The 20636-nt window shown below is 37.0% G+C and overlaps 1 long non-coding RNA gene across 1 annotated transcript; it reads right to left on the bottom strand.

The window, feature by feature from the left end:
- Positions 1-10245: 10245 nt before the first annotated feature.
- On the bottom strand, positions 10246-16837 carry LOC146746632 (uncharacterized). The gene is made up of 4 exons (XR_014929159.1): positions 16756-16837; positions 14279-14466; positions 10668-10729; positions 10246-10517 (listed from the first exon to the last, which is right to left on the bottom strand). It is a non-coding gene; the product is annotated as an uncharacterized LOC146746632 (long non-coding RNA).
- Positions 16838-20636: the final 3799 nt, after the last annotated feature.

A 20636-nucleotide genomic window follows, 5' to 3' on the forward strand; every position in this document is an offset into this window, starting at 1 on the left:
ATTATTGGCAAATGGCAGCAGTGCAGTGCCTGTTATTCCCCCATATTTTTGGTGAACAATAAAGAACAATATAGACCCAAGCCAACTGAATCAGTATATTCTCTCAGAGCATTTTATGTGATGGTGACCCCAGCAGAGGTACACTGCTGTGTACATCAGCCCAAAATTAATGGCAGTGCCAGTTTTGTGGCTGCACAGCAGGCCAACAATGTGAATCCATTTTATCAATATCTGGTTGATACAAGAGCAGTAATTTTAGCACACATCCTTCAAACAATCATATCCCACATTTAGTATTTCCGGGAATGTATTCTTGGGAGTGTTTCAGGTTGAGAGACCCGGCAGCCACACTTTTTGCATGCACGCACAGCTCAGACAATTATTGAGCTTTTTGGAAATGGCTTCATCTATGAGAGGCCTTGTGCCTCAAACAGCTCTCAAAGGTATGCTCGTCCAGGTCCACACACTCCAGTTGTGTGGATCGCCACATGAGAAATATCATGGACCCCACAAAGCTTGACTGCCATCAAGTGGATGGACTTAACCAACATAAGACGGAGATAACAGATTGCTCCATCAACTGCGGCTATAACTGGTCATGGACGCCTTGAAAATAGAATGGGGAGTGGCTCCCTTGCAAAGCACAGCTCCACATAAACATACCTAATATGTTGGGGGGCATTATATTGCTTTCTAGATGAAGTATAGAATAAAACAGTTCCCATCCATTGCGACAACACAACTTTATTAGCATATATTACAAAACATGGGTGGACAAATCCCACAAACTAGCCAGCTAGTGGAGGAGATAAAGAGTGGGAAATAGAGCTGAAGCCCACCTGGCAGGGATTAGAAACAGTGTGGCCAACACAACACGCAATGCCGTGTTTCACATTCCAATCTCGTTTTTCAGTTTATATGTTCATATATGTGCCTGTAATTTTGAATAGATAATTATCTAGCTGCGCCCCTTTCCCCATTTTGGGATTTACTTGAGGGTCACTAATGGGCTTGAACTCCCGCAGTTCAGCCACCACCAGGGTATACTTTGTACCCATTGAACATACATACAATACATTGGTTTTGGCAAGGTAGGTATGGCTTCACTATGCAAAATTTCGAATAATTCCCCGGGAATCTGATAATGCAAAGATCAGTACATTAACAAAGGGAATTAACAATTGTTAGGGGTCATGTGACAACAAAAGAATGCACACTCCTATGTTGGAACCTTTCGTATATTGAAAGAGAATAATACATGCCACTATTTTCGTACCAATCGTATATTAAATAATAGCAGATCCCGACAACAGAATAATACATGCCACTATTTTTGTACCAATCATATATCGAATAATAACAGATCCCGACAACAGAATATTACATGCCACTATTTTTGTACCAATCCTATATCGAATAATAACAGATCCCGACAACAGAATATTACATGCCACTATTTTTGTACCATTCCTATATCGAATAATAACAGATCCCGACAACAGAATAATACATGCCACTATTTTTGTACCATTCCTATATCGAATAATAACAGTTCACGACAACAGAATAATACATGCCACTATTTTTGTACCATTCCTATATCGAATAATAACAGATCCCGACAACAGAATATTACATGCCACTATTTTTGTACCAATCCTATATCGAATAATAACAGATCCCGACAACAGAATATTACATGCCACTATTTTTGTACCATTCCTATATCGAATAATAACAGATCCCGACAACAGAATAATACATGCCACTATTTTTGTACCATTCCTATATCGAATAATAACAGATCCCGACAACAGAATAATACATGCCACTATTTTTGTACCATTCCTATATCGAATAATAACAGTTCACGACAACAGAATAATACATGCCACTATTTTTGTACCATTCCTATATCGAATAATAACAGATCCCGACAACAGAATATTACATGCCACTATTTTTGTACCAATCCTATATCGAATAATAACAGATCCCGACAACAGAATATTACATGCCACTATTTTTGTACCATTCCTATATCGAATAATAACAGATCCCGAAAACAGAATATTACATGCCACTATTTTTGTACCAATTCTATATCGAATAATAACAGATCCCGACAACAGAATATTACATGCCACTATTTTTGTACCATTCCTATATCGAATAATAACAGATCCCGACAACAGAATAATACATGCCACTATTTTTGTACCATTCCTATATCGAATAATAACAGTTCACGACAACAGAATAATACATGCCACTATTTTTGTACCATTCCTATATCGAATAATAACAGATCCCAACAACAGAATAATACATGCCACTATTTTGGTACCATCCCTATAGTGAAGTGTAGCAGTTCCCGACAACTAAATTATATGTGCCACTATTTTGGTACCATCCCTATAGTAAAGTATAGCAGTTTCTGCCAACTAAATTATATGTGCCACTATTTTGGTACCATCCCTATAGTGAAGTATAGCAGTTCCCGACAACTAAATTATATGTGCTACTATTTTGGTATCATCCCTATAGTGAAGTATAGCAGTTCCCGACAACTAAATTATATGTGATACTATTTTGGTACCATTCCTATAGTGAAGTATAGCAGTTCCCGACAACTAAATTATACGTGCCACTATTTTGGTACCATCCCTATAGTGAAGTATAGCAGTTCCCGACAACTAAATTATACGTGCCACTATTTTGGTACCATCCCTATAGTGAAGTATAGCAGTTCCCGCCAACTATATTATATGTGCTACTATTTTGGTACCATTCCTATAGTGAAGTATAGCAGTTCCCGACAACTAAATTATATGTGCCACTATTTTGGTACCATCCCTATAGGGAAGTATAGCAGTTCCCGACAACAAAATTATATGTGCTACTATTTTGGTACCATCCCTATAGTGAAGTATAGCAGTTCCCGCCAACTAAATTATATGTGCTACTATTTTGGTACCATCCCTATAGTAAAGTATAGCAGTTCCCGACAACTAAATTATACGTGCCACTATTTTGGTACCATCCCTACAGTGAAGTATAGCAGTTCCTGACAACTAAATTATATATTGCTACTATTTTGGTACCATCCCTATAGTAAAGTATAGCAGTTCCCGCCAACTAAATTATACGTGCCATTATTTTGGTACCATCCCTATAGTGAAGTATAGCAGTTCCCGACAACTAAATTATATGTGCTACTATTTTGGTACCATCCCTATAGTGAAGTATAGCAGTTCCCGACAACTAAATTATACGTGCCACTATTTTGGTACCATCCCTATAGTGAAGTATAGCAGTTCCCACCAACTAAATTATACGTGCCACTATTTTGGTACCATCCCTACAGTGAAGTATAGCAGTTCCCGCCAACTAAATTATATGTGCTACTATTTTGGTACCATTTCTGTAGGGAAGTATAACAGTTCCCGACAACTAAATTATATGTGCTACTATTTTGGTACCATCCCTATAGTAAAGTATAGCAGTTCCCGACAACTAAATTATACGTGCCACTATTTTGGTACCATCCCTACAGTGAAGTATAGCAGTTCCCGCCAACTATATTATATGTGCTACTATTTTGGTACCATTCCTATAGTGTAGTATAGCAGTTCCCGACAACTAAATTATATGTGCCACTATTTTGGTACCATCCCTATAGGGAAGTATAGCAGTTCCCGACAACTAAATTATATGTGCTACTATTTTGGTACCATCCCTATAGTGAAGTATAGCAGTTCCCACCAACTATATTATATGTGCTACTATTTTGGTATCATCCCTATAGTGAAGTATAGCAGTTCCCGACAACTAAATTATACGTGCCACTATTTTTGTATCATCCCTATAGTGAAGTATAGCAGTTCCTGACAACTAAATTATATATTGCTACTATTTTGGTACCATCCCTATAGTAAAGTATAGCAGTTCCCGCCAACTAAATTATATGTGCCACTATTTTGGTACCATCCCTATAGTGAAGTATAGCAGTTCCCGACAACTAAATTATATGTGCTACTATTTTGGTACCATCCCTATAGTAAAGTATAGCAGTTCCCGACAACTAAATTAAATGTGCTACTATTTTGGTACCATCCCTATAGTGAAGTATAGCAGTTCCCGACAACTAAATTATATGTGCTACTATTTTGGTACCATCCCTATAGTAAAGTATAGCAGTTCCCGACAACTAAATTAAATGTGCTACTATTTTGGTACCATCCCTATAGTAAAGTATAGCAGTTCCCGACAACTAAATTATATGTGCTACTATTTTGGTACCATCCCTATAGTGAAGTGTAGCAGTTCCCGCCAACTAAATTATATGTGCTACTATTTTGGTACAATTTCTGTAGGGAAGTATAACAGTTCCTGACATCTAAATTATATGTGCTACTATTTTGGTACCATCCCTATAGTAAAGTATAGCAGTTCCCGACAACTAAATTATACGTGCCACTATGTTGGTACCATCCCTACAGTGAAGTATAGCAGTTCCCGCCAACTATATTATATGTGCTACTATTTTGGTACCATTCCTATAGTGAAGTATAGCAGTTCCCGACAACTAAATTATATGTGCCAATATTTTGGTACCATCCCTATAGGGAAGTATAGCAGTTCCCGACAACTAAATTATATGTGCTACTATTTTGGTACCATCCCTATAGTGAAGCATAGCATTTCCCGACAACTAAATTATATGTGCTACTCTTTTGGTACCATCCCTATAGTGAAGTATAGCAGTTCCCGCTAACTATATTATATGTGATACTATTTTGGTACCATTCCTATAGTGAAGTATAGCAGTTCCCGACAACTAAATTATACGTGCCACTATTTTGGTACCATCCCTATAGTGAAGTATAGCAGTTCCCGACAACTAAATTATACGTGCCACTATTTTGGTACCATCCCTATAGTGAAGTATAGCAGTTCCCGCCAACTATATTATATGTGCTACTATTTTGGTACCATTCCTATTGTGAAGTATAGCAGTTCCCGACAACTAAATTATATGTGCCACTATTTTGGTACCATCCCTATAGGGAAGTATAGCAGTTCCCGACAACAAAATTATATGTGCTACTATTTTGGTACCATCCCTATAGTGAAGTATAGCAGTTCCCGACAACTAAATTATATGTGCTACTATTTTGGTACCATCCCTATAGTGAAGTATAGCAGTTCCCGCCAACTATATTATATGTGATACTATTTTGGTACCATTCCTATAGTGAAGTATAGCAGTTCCCGACAACTAAATTATACGTGCCACTATTTTGGTACCATTCCTATAGTGAAGTATAGCAGTTCCCGACAACTAAATTATATGTGCCAATATTTTGGTACCATCCCTATAGGGAAGTATAGCAGTTCCCGCCAACTAAATTATACGTGCCATTATTTTGGTACCATCCCTATAGTGAAGTATAGCAGTTCCCGACAACTAAATTAAATGTGCTACTATTTTGGTACCATCCCTATAGTAAAGTATAGCAGTTCCCGCCAACTAAATTATACGTGCTACTATTTTGGTACCATCCCTATAGTAAAGTATAGCAGTTCCCGACAACTAAATTATACGTGCCACTATTTTGGTACCATCCCTACAGTGAAGTATAGCAGTTCCTGACAACTAAATTATATATTGCTACTATTTTGGTACCATCCCTATAGTAAAGTATAGCAGTTCCCGCCAACTAAATTATACGTGCCATTATTTTGGTACCATCCCTATAGTGAAGTATAGCAGTTCCCGACAACTAAATTATATGTGCTACTATTTTGGTACCATCCCTATAGTGAAGTATAGCAGTTCCCGACAACTAAATTATACGTGCCACTATTTTGGTACCATCCCTATAGTGAAGTATAGCAGTTCCCACCAACTAAATTATACGTGCCACTATTTTGGTACCATCCCTACAGTGAAGTATAGCAGTTCCCGCCAACTAAATTATATGTGCTACTATTTTGGTACCATTTCTGTAGGGAAGTATAACAGTTCCCGACAACTAAATTATATGTGCTACTATTTTGGTACCATCCCTATAGTAAAGTATAGCAGTTCCCGACAACTAAATTATACGTGCCACTATTTTGGTACCATCCCTACAGTGAAGTATAGCAGTTCCCGCCAACTATATTATATGTGCTACTATTTTGGTACCATTCCTATAGTGTAGTATAGCAGTTCCCGACAACTAAATTATATGTGCCACTATTTTGGTACCATCCCTATAGGGAAGTATAGCAGTTCCCGACAACTAAATTATATGTGCTACTATTTTGGTACCATCCCTATAGTGAAGTATAGCAGTTCCCACCAACTATATTATATGTGCTACTATTTTGGTATCATCCCTATAGTGAAGTATAGCAGTTCCCGACAACTAAATTATACGTGCCACTATTTTTGTATCATCCCTATAGTGAAGTATAGCAGTTCCTGACAACTAAATTATATATTGCTACTATTTTGGTACCATCCCTATAGTAAAGTATAGCAGTTCCCGCCAACTAAATTATATGTGCCACTATTTTGGTACCATCCCTATAGTGAAGTATAGCAGTTCCCGACAACTAAATTATATGTGCTACTATTTTGGTACCATCCCTATAGTAAAGTATAGCAGTTCCCGACAACTAAATTAAATGTGCTACTATTTTGGTACCATCCCTATAGTGAAGTATAGCAGTTCCCGACAACTAAATTATATGTGCTACTATTTTGGTACCATCCCTATAGTAAAGTATAGCAGTTCCCGACAACTAAATTAAATGTGCTACTATTTTGGTACCATCCCTATAGTAAAGTATAGCAGTTCCCGACAACTAAATTATATGTGCTACTATTTTGGTACCATCCCTATAGTGAAGTGTAGCAGTTCCCGCCAACTAAATTATATGTGCTACTATTTTGGTACAATTTCTGTAGGGAAGTATAACAGTTCCTGACATCTAAATTATATGTGCTACTATTTTGGTACCATCCCTATAGTAAAGTATAGCAGTTCCCGACAACTAAATTATACGTGCCACTATGTTGGTACCATCCCTACAGTGAAGTATAGCAGTTCCCGCCAACTATATTATATGTGCTACTATTTTGGTACCATTCCTATAGTGAAGTATAGCAGTTCCCGACAACTAAATTATATGTGCCAATATTTTGGTACCATCCCTATAGGGAAGTATAGCAGTTCCCGACAACTAAATTATATGTGCTACTATTTTGGTACCATCCCTATAGTGAAGCATAGCATTTCCCGACAACTAAATTATATGTGCTACTCTTTTGGTACCATCCCTATAGTGAAGTATAGCAGTTCCCGCTAACTATATTATATGTGATACTATTTTGGTACCATTCCTATAGTGAAGTATAGCAGTTCCCGACAACTAAATTATACGTGCCACTATTTTGGTACCATCCCTATAGTGAAGTATAGCAGTTCCCGACAACTAAATTATACGTGCCACTATTTTGGTACCATCCCTATAGTGAAGTATAGCAGTTCCCGACAACTAAATTATATGTGCCACTATTTTGGTACCATCCCTATAGGGAAGTATAGCAGTTCCCGACAATAAAATTATATGTGCTACTATTTTGGTACCATCCCTATAGTGAAGTATAGCAGTTCCCGACAACTAAATTATATGTGCTACTATTTTGGTACCATCCCTATAGTGAAGTATAGCAGTTCCCGCCAACTATATTATATGTGATACTATTTTGGTACCATTCCTATAGTGAAGTATAGCAGTTCCCGACAACTAAATTATACGTGCCACTATTTTGGTACCATTCCTATAGTGAAGTATAGCAGTTCCCGACAACTAAATTATATGTGCCAATATTTTGGTACCATCCCTATAGGGAAGTATAGCAGTTCCCGCCAACTAAATTATACGTGCCATTATTTTGGTACCATCCCTATAGTGAAGTATAGCAGTTCCCGACAACTAAATTATATGTGCTACTATTTTGGTACCATCCCTATAGTGAAGTATAGCAGTTCCCGACAACTAAATTATACGTGCCACTATTTTGGTACCATCCCTATAGTGAAGTATAACAGTTCCTGACAACTAAATTATATATTGCTACTATTTTGGTACCATCCCTATAGTAAAGTATAGCAGTTCCCGCCAACTAAATTATATGTGCCACTATTTTGGTACCATCCCTATAGTGAAGTATAGCAGTTCCCGACAACTAAATTATATGTGCTACTATTTTGGTACCATCCCTATAGGAAAGTATAGCAGTTCCCGACAACTAAATTAAATGTGCTACTATGTTGGTACCATCCCTATAGTAAAGTATAGCAGTTCCCGACAACTAAATTATATGTGCTACTATTTTGGTACCATCCCTATAGTGAAGTGTAGCAGTTCCCGCCAACTAAATTATATGTGCTACTATTTTGGTACCATTTCTGTAGGGAAGTATAACAGTTCCCGACAACTAAATTATATGTGCTACTATTTTGGTACCATCCCTATAGTAAAGTATAGCAGTTCCCGACAACTAAATTATACGTGCCACTATTTTGGTACCAACCCTACAGTGAAGTATAGCAGTTCCCGCCAACTATATTATATGTGCAACTATTTTGGTACCATTCCTATAGTGTAGTATAGCAGTTCCCGACAACTAAATTATATGTGCCACTATTTTGGTACCATCCCTATAGGGAAGTATAGCAGTTCCCGACAACTAAATTATATGTGCTACTATTTTGGTACCATCCCTATAGTGAAGTATAGCATTTCCCGACAACTAAATTATATGTGCTACTATTTTGGTACCATCCCTAGAGTGAAGTATAGCAGTTCCCGCCAAGTATATTATATGTGATACTATTTTGGTACCATTCCTATAGTGAAGTATAGCAGTTCCCGACAACTAAATTATACGTGCCACTATTTTGGTACCATCCCTATAGTGAAGTATAGCAGTTCCCGACAACTAAATTATACGTGCCACTATTTTGGTACCATCCCTATAGTGAAGTATAGCAATTCCTGACAACTAAATTATATATTGCTACTATTTTGGTACCATCCCTATAGTAAAGTATAGCAGTTCCCGACAACTAAATTATATGTGCTACTATTTTGGTACCATTCCTATAGTGAAGTATAGCAGTTCCCGACAACTAAATTATATGTGCTACTATTTTGGTGCCACCCCTATAGTGAAGTATAGCATTTCCCGCCAACTAAATTATACGTGCCACTATTTTGGTACCATCCATATAGTGAAGTATAGCAGTTCCCAACAACTAAATTATATGTGCTACTATTTTGTTACCATCCCTATAGTAAAGTATAGCAGTTCCCGACAACTAAATTATATGTGCTACTATTTTGGTACCATCCCTATAGTGAAGTGTAGCAGTTCCCGCCAACTAAATTATATGTGCTACTATTTTGGTACCATTTCTGTAGGGAAGTATAACAGTTCCCGACAACTAAATTATATATGCCACTATGTTGGTGCCACCCCTACAGTGAAGCATAGCAGTTCCCGCCAACTAAATTATTTCTGCCACTATTTTGGTATCATCCCTATAGTGAAGTATAGCAGTTTCCGACAACTAAATTATATGTGTTACTATTTTGGTACCATCCCTATAGTGAAGTATAGCAGTTCCCGCCAACTAAATTATATGTGCCACTATTTTGGTATCATCCCTATAGTGAAGTATAGCAGTTCCCGACAACTAAATTATATGTGCTACTATTTTGGTACCATTCCTGTAGTGAAGTGTAGCAGTTCTTGCCAACTAAATTATATGTGCCACTATTTTGGTATCATTCCTATAGGGAAGTATAGCAGTTCTCGCCAACTATATTATATGTGCTACTATGTTGGTACCATCCCTATAGTAAAGTATAGCAGTTCCCGCCAACTTTATTATATGTGCTACTATTTTGGTACCATCCCTATAGTGAAGTATAACAGTTCCCACCAACTAAATTATATGTGCCACTATGTTGGTACCATCCCTATAGTAAAGTATAGCAGTTCCCGACAACTAAATTATATGTGCTACTATTTTGGTACCATCCCTATTGTGAAGTGTAGCAGTTCCCGCCAATTAAATCATATGTGCTACTATTTTGGTACTATTCCTATAGTGAAGTATAATTTGTGTGCAATTTTACTGTTAAAGAATTTTTGTCATTAAATCCATTTTCTAAGAAACATTTAATTTGGAACACACCTTCAGTTTATTTTATTTTCAGGCTAAACCTTGATACTTTTACAATCCACCAATGTCCAAACAAGCTGCAAATATTTTGGTTACTAGTGGCGGTCTTTATTGTCGATATAGTTATTGTCCGCTTGCTCGTTAGTAGTATTCAATAGGCTTTACTGCCACCTCCTAGGCCGCTCATTATCGACACGGTACCAAAATAGTGGCAAATACCAAAATAGTGGCTTAACATACGTGCGATTTGGTGGACTTGATTATGCTCTAGAATGAAAACAACTTCTGATATTGATATCTGCTAATACCGTAATTGTTAAAGTTGATACATAGCATATACTACTCCATACGTCAACGGCTACAAAATATATATCCGATATACAGCCTTGATTTAATTAAAAACAAATTTATACATACCATGGAAAGTCTGTGTAATTGTAATACCGCAGTAGGCTGGTGTTCGGGTTGATTCACGGAAGCTGAAAATATAAACCATTGCTGCATCATTTTCCCGAGATTTAGGTCAATGCCAGTTAAGAGGGGGGGGGGCAAGGGTTATTTTCGTTCAACGTAATTGCAATATTTTTTTGTTCGTACAACGTAAATAGAAAAAAATAAATTCCGTAATTCTGTAATCACAGGCTAGACGTACAACGTAATCAATCAAATATTTTTTTCGTACACTGTAAAAATGTGTCATTTTTCTCGTACGTACAAAAATTCACATCCAAATAAAAAAATCGTAAAGAATAATCCAGGGAAATTACATTTTAGAAACTGTAAAACGACTAGATGACAGAATTCACTACAAAATTGAGTGTCAAGACGTAAAAGGCCCTCTAACCGCGTCTCTTCACACGGCGCAGCAACGGTGGAGAATTTGAGTTGGAGAGCTCTTCGGACCATTCAATGTTCCATTTGTTAACACTGTAAACTGTAAAAACGTCCTTTTTTTCTTCGTAAATTGTGAAAAGCCCTTTTTATTTCCTGTAAAACCGTACCAGCTACCCCCTTGCCTCCCCTCAGTTAATAAGTTAAAATCCAACGTATAAAGTACTTTTTGTTTCATACGAATGTTACTACATATCACCATCCAACAAATAATATATTGTATAATATATTAATATTTATAGTGCCCTGGATGTCAGACTTAATTAGCAGAATTTTTATTTGTATGCGTAATAGACGTATTATGTATTCTTGTCATCCCAGTACCAGATTTGTAATAATCATTTCACTTGTGTGATTTTTTTTATCTCACATTCTTTTAAGGTAACATGGTTGTGAAACAAAATTAAATATGTCAGTGGCTGGCTCGAATCATCACCTTTTGGTATAGACCCCGCTGTAAAAAAGAGTCATTTGACCGAACTACTACCACCCTATTGGAAAATAATATTATGATCAGTCATACGACTACCAATCACACGTAGACCGACTCAAAAAGTAGTTCGGATGCTGTAGCCTGTATAGTCAGCTTAAACTGATATTTGCTAAAATTCGTCTACCTCACTTGAAAAAATTGCCATATATTATATGTATGGTAACACACGATTTGTAATCAGAAAAGAAAATGTTTCCGCACGTTTTGCAGCCACAAAAAAAAAAAAAACATAAAATGGCCGGGCACATTGTCCTTACCTTAACGCCTTAAAATTGTATATACTACTATTCCGGTTTGAGTGTCCCGTTTACTACAAGTACCCACTTGGTGATAAACAACGCGCAGAACCCAGCTGTGTATAAACAAAACGCCAAAAGTATCAATAATCAGGGCAACAAAGAAAGCCGCGCGCCAGCGAGTCAAAACAAAGACACATCAACTTATTGGGTACGTGACTACTACATTGTAACACTGATACAATGTGAAACATGTATTTTTCGCCATACTCATTTTTTAATATTTTGAAACAATGAACTTTGAAAGTACATGAAATATTTGTACAGCACAGAATTTTAAACGAGAACTTGAATATTATTGTCTTCTCCACGGAAACACAACGTTGAACTATATCTGTTCATTATTTCAAATCACTTCAAAGAATGTTACTAGTAACACCTGATACGAATTATAACTATGAACACAATATAAAACTCCGAATAAATAATTTAAAATGTTATATTACGTTATAAAATAACTACATGAGAAGAGGTAACAAAGAACTGGACACAAGTATGGGGTGTTATTTATAGTGGCCGTGGTGGTTGTGATTTCTCTGGAGGTGGTTCTAGTGGCAATGGTAGAAAGTGGCAGTACGGCTGTACTAGTAGGAGCTTGCATTCTCGGTTGATGTAATAGTGTAGGTGAGTTCCATCCATATTGATAGGGGTTGTATGCGGGTACAGGATCGATTGTGGATAATATTGCATGGCTGGTGACGGCGACAAGGAAACATCGGGAGACATCGACGTACTTCATTGGTCTGTATTTACACCAGCAGGGGACGACGACTACAGTCTGTATTTGGTTGGATTTTTTGCTATTAACATTTCAACGGGTGTACTTTTTCTACGTTTAGTCAACGCTACTGCATCGGCTACTTCAGTTAAACGGCAAGTTTCATTGCCAATTATGGTCTTGAACGACTTGTACGCAATTTCTAAGTTAGCCGGTAGTTTCTCTTTGTAGTATTTATTCAGAATCCCGATATCAGTCTGCAATTGTAAATTATAAAGTCGTCTACCGGTTGCATCGACCATGTACTTAGTGGGATTAGAACGAATAAAATGTGACTCTATACGAAATTGTTGTTCACTCTTTCGTATGATTTTATTTTTACATAACATTCCTGTAGACTATCATATATTTCCTTGTACTCATCATATTCATCATAACTCTTTCTTTTTCATAACTATGTATATTTCCATTGGCAATCGGTAGACTGGCAATAGATGAATATTTCGTCGATAGTAATGGACTTTCACTTCCAGGAAACATTAAGCCACGTCGCGTACTAGACGTTTGATCACTCTTACTAGTATGAGACGGCTCCATTTTCTTTGTAAACGGCGACGTTCCATCTACTACACGGATATGAATCGTTGTCACATCAGACGTAGATGTACGGCGAGCAACCCTCATTATTCGTGGAAACGACAATTCGGTAACATCAATCCACAGTCGATCGGCATTGCGATAAGTGTCGAATATATTCCATGCGAACTAATGTACCTTATTACCTGTCGTAGCCGCGCTTCGAGGCCACAGCAACCCATTCGCATCAAGTCCACGGCATTCACGTCGATTGGTTTACATCTCCCCTCACCATAGTAAGAGTAATGAATGATGAGTTCAAGTTCGTCATCACAAGCTGGTTTTGACAGCGCCATATTTCTAAAATAGTGCCTGTTCAATGTTTCGAAAACTCGACTAAAGGCCCCACATTACAGAGACATGCTCCGACGCAATTTAGAAGTTGCTGTAATCCATGCACTGATGACTATTGGCACAGCCGAATGCCACGGTTTTTATAATCACGTTGGACTTTTTCAGATGTGAACTTAACACGATAACACTATGTTATGTCACACAAAGCAATGATTGTACCAAATTTTACATCGCATTGGAAGTCTGTGCTACGTAGACTGGTGAACTGAAATTTTGTCTATGAATTATAAATTTAGGTAAATCTATAATACAGATACATGTATGTGATTATACTTCACTATATGCCTCCGCCATTGAGATATCATTAGTATTCACTGAGCATGCAATTACCAGGAAAAATAGTGTGTTGTGTTCCCAGTTCCCGTCTAGTGTATTTCAATGTCTTGTCACGTTTACAGTGAGTAGAAGTGTTTTTTGTTTTGACTCGCCGGCGCGCGCCTTCACAATATTGATACCTTTAATGACATTAACAAAACACACTGGTCGTCGGGCATCGTTTATCACTAATTGCTTACTTGCGGTAAACGGGACACTCAACCCGGAATGACTGATTTATCATGTGCACGTATTTCATCGAAAATTATAACTCGCCCAACTCAGCGATACGAAGCAGTGCTACTATTTGTATAGTATGTCTCACCTAGCCAGCCTGTTTCTTGTAACGCCGACTTGAAGCAGACTCGAATAGGCGAAATAGACAATCCTATGACAATGATGGCAAATAACGTTATGCGGTAAGCATTTCGTCTAATTGCATTGTAAAACACCATCATGAAACATTGTATCTTCCCCATCTATACGTTTGGGCCAACAACACACTCGATTAACCTGAAACATATATATGTAATTTGAATAAAATGTACAACAACGGGCATGGCATTTTCTAGATAATGCTCCACACTGGGCAACCGGTCAGGCGGGCGATCAATCGGTACAGTGATGTAATATTGAAAAATACTAAAGAAAAGGCGTGATTACATCATTCATATATATACCGTGGCCAATGAAGTGAGATAAGCCTGACTTGTAGGCATCAGTACGCCCTCACAGGCTGAACAGCACCAGACTTTACTAAATGCCTGAAGGAACAGTGTATGTCTCGTCGGCATAATCAATACTGCTAATTCGCAAAGTTCACGCCTCCTTGTAATGAATATTCATGTTGGTGGTCATGGTAACACCGTCAATCAAAGCCGTGTTTGCATTGCATTGTCGGCAAAAATCTGTTTTCATCAAGTCACAGACATTGGACGGAAATTTTCCAGCACCTTATCACACATTATGTCAACAACAAAATAAACTCTGCCGTGAATGGTTACACTTTGATGGCTCAATCAAATAAATTTGTTAAATTCTTTAACAGATTTTTATATGCAAATTTGGGTTGAAAGAGATAGTCTAAACGTCTCTGACTTTACTTTGCGTTTATGACGTCATGACGAAACAGCGGCAAATGATCAAGCCCGATTCTGTCACCAACTGAGAAGACATATTTATTGAAGTTAAAACATAATGCACAATAATTGAACCCAATCCTGATATATGACTCAATATACCTCTGCCCACAAGACCTTGAATATTCTGCCATTTTCAAGCTGGTCCTATCACAAAAGTCCGGGACTCGTTCCGAATCGTACTTATTTGTGTCATTATCCATAGAGTTTTTCTGAGGAATATCATCATCAAAGGTTATCTAGTCATCAACTAATAATTTGTTTTCAAATCTGTTCTGTCTAAAAATTGACAATTCTTCTAATAAGATCACTAGCTGCAGAAGTTACCTTGTACTCATATTCTGTCAAGTGAGCAACCAGATTGTTGATAAAAAAAATCTACTGGATTTTCGTTGTTACCTTTTGGTGCTTTTTTAAAGGGCGGCAGTCGTCGTGCCGCGTCCTGCTCGATATGGGACTCATAGCGACGTTATACAACGCGTGTAAAATACATTGTTTTTTTACATGAAATTCGAACACGCGCTGTGCAACTACTACCGCGCTTTAAAGGTTAATAGGTTACGCCGTGCCAATAGTTCACTGGGCTATATCGGTTCTAAACATGAAGAAAAATCTATTTGCAATAAGGATACAAAATTTCACTCGCATCAGAAAAAATAGACTACGCTGTTCAGTTTTATGAAATGTAATCTTTCTAACCCCAAACGCTCATTTTTTGTGTAGGGGATTACTATGATAACTAAGTTTACATGAAAGGAATGCCAACAGTTGCAAGCCTATGATTTCTAAGGGTTGTGCCATAACTTTAATTTAACGAGTCTTGGCATTAACAATAGAGATAAAACCGGTCACTGGTAGCATATTGGTTGTCGCACCAGACTCAAGATCGATAGACCCAAGTTCATATCCTACCTTAGGCTGAACATCAAAAGGGTCGATCCCTACCCTGGGTGAGAGTGCCACAGACACAATGGGAAGGCCAATTCCACTGGCCGAGATTCATTCACTAACGAATGCGATTTTGGGAGAACCTTGGTTGAACTCCAAACATAATGCCGAGACACGCATTCTTTTGAATTTAATTCATAATCATTTCATGTTCCCGCTATTTATAATCTTTTTATAAGCTCCATGGTTATTGAAAATTATATTATACTGAAAGAAAATAAAAATGAAGAATAATTTGGCATTGACCTCATCCACAATTCTAATCGGAATATAATAAACTTAGACAAAATATACAAATAGTATTTTTTTAAATTACATACAATGATAGCTACACCTGGTTCAACAAGCATACATTCAGGAGCTAGTACTAGTACCCTGTAATTGTATAGGAAAGCTGTACACAGCCAACGCACATTTTGAAGTCGATCATAAAAATGGCGTATGTTGTGTTGTCGCTAGTGTTTTTAACGGTATGTGGGAATGAGCCCGAGTACAGCTTTCCAAGGATGAGGCACGACGGCGAATAAAGAAAGAAAATCTATACTGAAGGGGATTTCTAAGTTAGATAAAACAAGGAGAATGAAGTTTATCTTAACGTTAACACCATAATGTCAGACCAAATGTTTTTTGGTGAAACAATTAGAAGAATATTGTGTCTATCTTATATTCAATACTCATTTGACATTTGTCTGACTCTATATATATGCAAACTTACCTTTGCGTGGACTTTGTTTGTGTGTATTTCCGTGTCTCACTTATAGAACGGTAACCATGGCATCAAAAGTTCCGCCCTCGCACATGCTGTCACAAGCATCAATATATTTAGTTATACTGGGATAAAGTCTGACCCGCCCATACGCGCTTTATCCGAAACTAATAACTACAACATGGAATATTTCACACTATAAAGTCGCTTATATAGTATGAAGTTGAATTGAACGTTGACGATTAAGGATTCCTTGGTGTGCATTGCACGGTCTGACGGTGTAATCGAAGGTACCGTCGCGGCGTCAGAGGGAATCACTTGCGTATCAGCTGCAAAGTAATTAATAACGTCATTGCACTACTTATGCCAACAGAGAATACAGTATGGCAGTTTTAATATCAAACACTGCAATGTTTATCGAATAGCCTAAGCTATAATGAAGAAGGGTAATAAACGACAACGTGTCATGTTAATTGAGCGCCGATCTCACTCGCTATATGTTACAATGGTCTTAGTATATTTAGGTATTTCAAACAGTTTGCCAACACACGAGTCCTGACCATGTGTATTGTACATTCAGCAGTGTTTTGACTCATATTCTGTGTTACTGTAAATGTATTAATTATTCACTGGGTTTTAATTTCGCTTTTTTCGCTGATAAGTGAAATCCGCTAAATTAAATCTACGTGAAAATGTAAAACAACAATACCAATCATTGTTTCCTTGACAAATTTGTATAATTAAAACACAGTGAATATGCTCAAAACATTAAAATAGTGAAATTAAATCACTGAAAATAAATGATTGTACAGTAACCAAAGTTACCTTGTTTTGATAATTTTTACCACAAAAAATGCAATAAATATCAGTCTGGATGACTTGAAATTCTATCGTGTTTAGATAAATTCTGCTCGTCCTACTTACAGACACCTGGCTGTCATTGTACATATGTGTCAAAGAAGGCGTGTTTAATATAGAATTACAGTGTTGTGTTCTTATATCCAACGTAATAGGCTTTAGATAAATCCGAAACAGTACCCACATTTAAAAGTGAGATTTTCAGTGACTCCAAATCGACCTCGTATATTGCCCAGTGTAGTTTGGGTGCCCTCAAAACCAATGGTACGGTGTTGACTAAAAACAGTGTTTTATAAAATACGCCATTTTGGCTTATGTGAACAACAGTCTTAATCATTTACTACGCACAAAAATACACGTAAATGTCAAATACATTATAAACTTGTGTAAACTACCTTGACCCCAACCCCAAACATGCCTTTAACTCACCTTAACAAATGCAGCCCTAAACAAGACCGAGACATTCTTGATATAATACTCCCTAAGATCTGTTATTTCGAGGATTCAGTATACCAATATGTTAGTATCATTCAAGTTTAAGTTCAAGTTTCAAGCCACATTTTGCTTAGATTGCTTGAGAACTTTCATATAATTCATGTTCTAGTATATAATAACCATGAGATTAATACAGTAAGTGTATTATTAATTGAGGAAATGTAAGGTTAATTCATTTTTATGAGTAATTACAGGTAAACTAGTTGTCTTGTACATACTGATACAACTTTGAAACCTATCAAAGCCTCTTACCTGCCTTGGCTTGGCAGAGTGAAGATTTTAGATATAGTGGCTTTCAGGAACAATTATAGTAATTATTTGCAATAAGTGCTGCCACAAACCAACACAACTTTTTTCTGGAGGCAATGTTCACACATGTGTAGCAATTCTCGGTGTAACTGAAACGTATGGCCCACAAGGTAAAATATTTTCAGTCTAAACATACATAGTTGTTGCAGGCAATTGTTAATATTATAAATTTGTTTAACAACTTGGCAATGGAAGAGAAAATCACATTAGCTCGTAAAGAATATAGTAACGTTTTTAATAAAACACATAATCGAAATGAACTTTTAATACTTATATATGTATATCAAATTATTCTATATACAAATTTCAGAGCTCTAGCATGAATGAAACATACTTAAAACAGTTGCACATTTATATTGATTTATAAAAAAAGACAAATCACATAATTTATAAACATACTTAGATCATCTTCATTTTATTGGATGTTAAAACATTAGTCACGGAAGATTTTATTACCATGTAAAGAAATGAGCGCAGTAGCACCACTATTCATTTATTGTTATGCAAATTAGTGCACGTCTTTGTTTTGACTGTGACGTCAAAATCAGTCAGCAGTACTACCCAGCGTGTACTCATCAGATTTATTCACTTATTTTCAGAGATTTTATATGCGATATATATAAACAATATCTCGTTAGAGATTTTCGTTAAATTTACAGTTTCTAAAGATTCCACTATCTGAATGTAAAAACGAGCAAAATATTTTGGTGAAAAAAATATGCATTCAAAAGAAGGGCAAATGTTAGCAAAATCGCTGTAAGTGTTATGTTTCTCATGTTTGATTGTGTATCCAAGTGGACCACTGAGCTGTGTAGTCGTTCTAGAACATAGTAAACATCTCGAAAATATAGTCTTTATTGATTAACGAATACAGACAAAAACGACGAATATTTGAATGATCTTGGAACCATCTATTTACGTCACTGAAGCACCTTGTCATTAGACGGTGTCTGCAAAGGTTTAAAACAGTTAGGTGTTACCCAGTGATAAAACGTGTCATCATACAGGTATTAATAAATGTCACGAGATCAGGGGGTCAGGTCAAACAAAAATAAATATAGACATGAATGCATATTGTTAAACTTGGCATAGTGCTCGTGTCAGACTGTGGCGCTTGCCCTTACAAAAGTTCAGTGCTAAACACCGCCTTCACTATGCACCAAAGTCGGTAAGGGGTGAATGTGACGACATTACACACTGCACACACCACAGCATGGTTTGGTAATGATCATGCAACAAGAAGGAGAAACAACATTAAAAATATCAAATAAATAAAATGGTCAGGAAAATAATAAATTCTACAGATTCACAGGCATAGTAAAATAAATGAAAGCTCAGGCCTAACTAGTAAAAGGCAAATGTGTCAAGTCGTAGCAGTCCAGTGACTGGAGTTCTTGAATAGGGCACGTAATACTTTCAGATATTTGCACCAACTGTGGGTCATAAATCCTACCCCTGAGTACGGGCTGTTATCAGTTTATATCATGTTAATATTTAAATATATAATAACATCTCTTGTGGACAACACGGAGTTCATTATAATGAATACCAGTAAATACATCTCCCGTGTGAAACACGCAATTTGTTTTCTATAATTACAATTCAGACGCTTTGTGACAGTACATGCTCCAGCATTTATACCATACATTATGTCAAACGATAAAAAAAAAGTAGTCGTGTTTAGTATGCTGTTTAACGCTATTGCATTCACGGCCTGTGAATATATATTCTTTTAAAACGCGGTGGTCGTAGCGCAGCGTGTGTTCAAATTTCATGTAAATAAACAATGTATTTTTCACGCGCTATGAGTCCCATATCAAACAGGACGCGGCGCGACGACTGCCGCCCTTTAACAATATTTGCCCTGCACCAAATGCAAATGCATGCGTACAACTAAAACAAAGCTGATTTTGCTCTCACAACTGCACTGCAATATCTTTTATGTTCGGACGGCTATATCCCAGAATCTGGTAATCGAACTTATAAAACTCGATCAATTGTTCTAGCAAACGTTCAGGCAGTTTTTGAATTGTTTCCTCCAACCTCCTGTTACCGATCAGGGGATGCACTTTTGGAAATTTGACGATGTTATCTATGCCAAGTAATTTCAGAGTAAATGGACCATCATTGGCGAGTGTTTCCATATGGCCGATGAAATCAATATTTAGTGAGCACACCTCTGACACAAGATATTGCGGCGCCCAATGGATGTAGTAATTCCAAGATGT

The sequence above is a fragment of the Saccoglossus kowalevskii genome, chromosome 4, assembly GCF_978046115.1.
Source record: "Saccoglossus kowalevskii chromosome 4, keSacKowa6.1, whole genome shotgun sequence".
Lineage (NCBI taxonomy): Eukaryota > Metazoa > Hemichordata > Enteropneusta > Harrimaniidae > Saccoglossus > Saccoglossus kowalevskii.